Source organism: Grampus griseus, assembly GCF_964374135.1.
Source record: "Grampus griseus genome assembly, chromosome: 5".
NCBI classification, from domain to species: domain Eukaryota; kingdom Metazoa; phylum Chordata; class Mammalia; order Artiodactyla; family Delphinidae; genus Grampus; species Grampus griseus.
The window spans coordinates 85,901,451-85,907,516 of NC_138998.1; positions in this window are offsets into that span (position 1 = coordinate 85,901,451).

Genomic DNA, 6,066 nt, shown 5'->3' on the forward strand with positions numbered 1-6,066 from the left:
ATCTACTCCCTCTTCTAGAGAAGAAGTCTAACTTTCGAAAGATTTGCCTCTTTTGTGGAAGAGTCAAAGACAGAGGCATGAACGCGCGCGAAGCTTGTATGTTTTCTGCCAAGATCTATAAAATGTTGGAGCTAGAAGTAACTGTAGGATCATCTAGTATAGACAGAACCCTTCATCTTACAGATGAAAAAAACTGAGGCCCGAGAGGTAAAATTGCCTTGACCAAGGTCAAACGGTTTGTTATAAAGAATCCTGTACTACTTGTTATACTGAGTCTTATTTCAACATGATTAAACTTCAACATCTTGACAAGGAAGCAACAATCTAGAAAACATAGGTTTTTTTTTTTAATTCCCATGACATTTTTCTCTACTAACCTGCACCTGTATGTCACAGAGGAAACAATAGTGATTTATATGTATATATTTGTATATGTATGTGTGTGTGTGTGTATATATATATATATATATAGTCACACACATATATATAAACACATACATATATATTTGTTCTAAAAGTTTCTGTTTGTGTATTTGTTTGCTTGCTTGCTTTTCAAGTTAATTTCCTGGAGGAATTCTGACTACTTCTTTGGGTGAGACCAGGCATGCTATTTTTTAATGGAAGTTATTGAATTAACCTCACTCTGGTGTTATATAATTCAGCATCAGTTTTATCCTATTTTCACTGTTCTTTAGCCATTTATTATTTATTTTCCCCTCTGGTTTTGCTCAGGGAACGACTACAGGTCTCCTATTTACATCTCCAAGCAATTCTCTTTCTCTTTTCAGTTTCTCCTTTATCCCCAATACACTCAACCAGTGCTGAATGGGGAAGCTGCTCTAATGACCCAGCACCTGGCTAGGAAGGCATATCTCTAGGAGAACGCTGATGCAAACAAATGTATGTGGAAAACACTGTGTGTGGAGAGTCCTCTGAAGGAAGCTGAAGATCCTCAAACCTTTTTTTCCCCTAAAACAAAATCATGTTTTGTCACTTTTGAGAATGTTAGAAAAGCTTTCTTTCCCCTAAAACAGAATCATGCTTCATTGCTTTTGAGAAAGTTAGAATCTACTTGAAATTAGGAGTATTTGTATCAATTTCACAGTCTAACCACAGTCACAGAACAAAGAAACCTCAGAAGAACCAACCGCCTTATTTTACGTACGAGGAATCTGGTGGCCAGGAAAGGGAAATGATGGACTTGAAGTCACAGAGTTACTTATACCATAAATATTGAACTCCAGGGTTTGGCTTTACCCTGGGCTACCCTTTTCTCCCCCACAGAAACAAAGATTAATCATATCACAGATGTTGCTATGTACGTGGCCATGAGTAAAAGAAAACAAAACCAGGCTGAAATGTGGATGCTGGGTTGTCAACCAGATTCACTCCCCAGCAAAGGAATTCATCCCCACCCACGCCAACCTCACAGCACCACGTAACTCAGACGCGTGCCTCTATGACAGAAAACTGCTCAGAGACCCCTGAGAGTTACTTGTGAGAGGTGCAAACCTCAAATGCCAGTTCTGTAAATGTCCAAGCTCCTTTATTCATATGCGTCTAGGTCATACACGTGCTTGAGAGGAACCCAGCACCTCACCGCAGCTCGCCTACCCCCGGCTCAACACTCCATCTCTCACCACAGTCCTGCCCCCTCTTCCCTTTCTGTCTCTCAGGCTCTTCACGTTCATTAAACTCCAGGTTGTCTGCATTTACCGTTTTCTCTGCTTGGAACGCTCTTCCACAGGCTTGTTACATGACTGGATTCTTTCATTCTGGGGTTGTTCAAATGCCCTTCCTCTGTGAGGCCTTTCCCCTGTGAGGCCTTTCCCGACCCCTGTGACTAAATCTTCCCCCGCCAAGCGCCCTCCTCCCACCATGTGTCTCTGTCACATCAATAGCTGTATTTCCTTCGTCATGCTTATCACTGTAAGTTAAGTTTCTTATTTTCTCGTAGGTATACTGTCACTTTCCGTTAGAATGCAAGCTCTGTGAGGACAGGGTCTCTGTACCTTGGCAAACGTCCTCTCTATCCGCCTTTGCCCTCCAGCTGCTGTGGCGGCAACCGGCAGCTCACATCTACAGCCTGAAGGCACCTCTCCCCAGCTGCCCTGAACACCTCCTACTTTCTGAGTTGGGCATCTCCGGGGCCGGGACACAGTATGTCATCCACTCTGACACATGCACAACGTTGGAAGTACAAGGGAGTTAATGCCCCACGGGGTGACACTTGACCAATGGGGAGCAGGGGCTGGTGCATAAATCCGTCTTCTTCTGACGTTCAGGGGGTTGATTCTCAGGTGTTCTACCCAACTCCTCAGAGGGCACCCAGAGGGCCCCTGCCACATTCGTCCACAGTGTAAGCTGCTTGACGATGCACCCTTGGATTGGCTTTCCCTCCTTCTTTACTTTATTCTTTTCAGTCCTGTTCCAGAGGATAATATCCTCAAGTAACTGTAAGAAGGCCCTGGTCTCAGCTGTGCTTTTGGAGGAATGCGTACAAAGGCTGTCTCCTTACTCACTGTTCTATCTCCAGCCCCCATGGATACTATATGAATGTTTCTGGGTGAAACTCTCTTGACTAAGAAATACCACTTCCCATATTCATCTCACAACATACACAAAATTGAAAAAAACTAGTCAAGTCATCCTAAAAATAAGATATCCTTCACCCTGATGGGCTTCTCAACAAATATTGGGCTCCAACTCTAGGTCAGGCACTAGGGTTGATCTACGGAGCAAAGATAGAGAACGCTTCCTCTCCCCTGATGCCTTTTCAGATTATCACGGAGAGGAGTGACCACTGTGAGAATCAGCAGTTCAAGGACCCCCACTGGATCTACCACAAATTATGACCTTTAGGTCCCCTATGAAGTATATTAGACTAAGGAAATAAGCAGTTCGTAAAAGAGCAGACAATATATACCTTGACAAAGTGAATATAAATTTAAAGACATTTCATGGCTGACTTGCCAAATGCTCAAATCAACTGTAGAAAACACATAAATCCTCGTTACGTGAGCCATGGAATTCAATAGCAGTACTTAAGATAGAAATAAGTGCGAGAAACTTACATCTACCAATGACAAAATGATTTTCTCTGATAGTCAGAGTTAAGTGGTATAATGCTGTGACTATGGGGAAATGAACATGATAAAATCTAGGTCTCTTACATACAGGCACATAATATTTTTAAGATATCAGAAAAGCCACCATGTGACTTTTGCTGTCACTGGTGGCTTAGCATTTACTGAAGTAATTGCTCCCTGGGAGCTGAATTACTCCAGAGTTGGTTAGCCAACATTTTCCCAGCAGAAAACAGAAAGCACCCTCAAAAGTGATAACTGAGTAGAGCTTAATATACAGTTTATTTATAAAGGTGTGGTAGGGTATAGGGGAAACAACAAGGGATGGCACAGTTCTCAGAACTGTCAACACCAAGAAGCCATTTCCTTTCTTAGGACTGAGGGGAAATGGAAGAGGATCACCAGAGAGAATGGCTGTAGGGGGAGGCCCTCCTGACCCGAATTGTGTCTTTCAGTGCAGCCAAGCCATGGCAACCCCTCAGGTAGGGGCCTGGGGATGGAAATAACTTGACCTCACTCTTTTTTCCTCCCTCTATTTTTTCAAGTAGTTTTGACAAATATATAATTTTTATTTTGTCAAACAGAGAGAAGGAGCATGAGATCAGGGTATTTATGTGCGCCCATTGGCTGAACCAGAGGTCAAGGGAGCTCATTTATACAGTCCACACAGCTTAGCTTACCAGGACGATGAACATGATGGATACAGAGGGACAAACTGACAACATCCAGCACAGCAGCTGTATGGTCCTCAGTTATTGTAACAGGAAAGGCTGCAGGCTTCCTTTGCTGGTCCACCTGGACCAGGACAGGACTTGCTGTTGAGTGCCCAGCCTACTGGCGAGGAGGCACCTCAGAAACTACCAGTTAGAGAATGTTCAGCAGCATGATGGATGAAAGCCAGGTGAGGAGCTTTTCCTCCTTTGAGAAGGGTTTAAGAAGATGCCACTTACTTTAGTCTTGTGCAATGAGGTATGTTCTGTCATGGGAAGGAGCTTCCCCTGTTGGCAATGCCTGCAAGAGGATCCCAGACTTCATGGAAGAAAACAGTTGAAATCAGGAGAGTGTGTCGTTATGTTCTGTGTATAGCGTGACTAAGGCATTCTTTTGAGACTCTAACCATGGTGGAATAGCATTTAGTTCTTGCTTTTAAAGACTGGTGAAGGATCAGTACCCTTCAGTTCCACCATTTCTGTCACCTCCTTGTATGTCTAGAGCATTCCCTGGGGAGAACAAGTATTACCATTTAAAAGACTTCTTTTTTTCATTAGGTCTCAACATTCTAGGTAGGACCAAGTTCCCCTGACAAGTTAAGAGTGAGCACAGACATCAACCTAAAGCCCTTATTTAGGAAAATCCTTGGATTTCTCCAACGAATTCTTTACCTTTATAATATGGGGCATGAAATCTCAGGGGCCAGGAAAATACTCCCATGACCTGTTAGGAGTAGAAATGAATACCTGAGAAATAGGCAAACCAGAAATTGATTGGTTTTAAAGTGGGTAGCAGGACCCAGCCACAAACTGTGAACTAAGACTCCTTTTCCATGAATATCTGTCGAGACATTCTATACCATCATCTGAAGGTAAATGGTGAGTGTCCATGCAGTCCTGGATCCTGACGTGTTGTCATGGTTTGCACTAAATCCATTGGATAGAGATACTTGAGACTATGGGTTTTAAAAAATATAGCTTTTATGTAGAGATTAAATGCTATAACATGTTGTATTGGTTTTCTGGGGTTGCTGTAACAAATTACCAGAAACCTGGTAGCTTAAAATAATAGAAATTCATTCTATTGGGTTGGCCAAAAAGTATGTTTGGGTTTTTCTGTATCATCTCACGGAGAGACCCGAACGGACTTTTTGGCCAGCCCAATGTAACACTTCCGGAAACAAGAAGTCCAAAATCAAGGTGTCAGCAGGGCCTCTCTCCCTCCGAAGGCTCTAGGGAACAATCTGTTCCTTGGCTTCTGAGCTCCTGGGGTCTGTCAGCATCACTCCAACGTGTCCTCTCCTCGTCTGTTTCTAATAAGGACATTAGTCATTGAATTTAGGGCCCCCTCTGTTAATCCAGGATGATCTCATCTCAAGATCTTTAACTTAATTACATCTGCAAAGACCCTTTTTCAAATTAGGTCACATTTACAGGTACTGGGGATTAAGACGTGCGTATTTTTTCAGGGTTGGGGGGCATCCTTCATACCACTAAATACATCATACATCAAAATCTTCTCTATATTCTCTAATGTTTAAAGACAATTTCTCTTGCACATACTCAGTACTGCTAACCATCCACTTAGCCTTCAGTTTGATTTCTGAAAAATATTACTTCTATTTTAAAACTTTTTTTCATGCTTTTCATCTTTGTGTATCCAGCATTTAACTTCATGTTTCTAATCACAAGGATTATCACACCTAAACCTGTATATAGATATAAGGAGAAATACCTTTATCAATTTGGAGTAATTGAGTGTAGAATGTGGGCTCTACAGTTAGATCTGCTTCAGTTCTTGGCTCTGCCATTTCCCCGTTGTGACCTTAAACAAGATGTTTAACCTCTCTGAGCTGCTGTGTCTGTAAAATAGGGTGGGTGCGAAGAGTGACGACATGTAAAGCGCCTAGCACCAAAGTAAACCCACTGCAAAATTAGTTATTATTAACACAAAATGCACAGTACTTTTTAAATTTTGTTTTTCTAATGATAACAATAACTTTTTGTCAAAGTATGAGTTTGCACTTATTCTTTCCTTGATGAAAACAATTTTTAACTTCTTTTTCTCTACTTGTATCAACTGCAGATTCAAAAGACCTGGAGAAAAGTGATTGGTGCTTAGTTTAGTGTCATCCATCATTAACTAAAGCTCCCAGCTATGTTTTGAATCCCTAACAGACAGTGATGTATGGAGCAAAAGGTGGTCAAAGGGAATGATTTTCAGACAAGGGTTTGAGCTCCAAGCATGGGCAGTTTAGCAAATCAGGAGA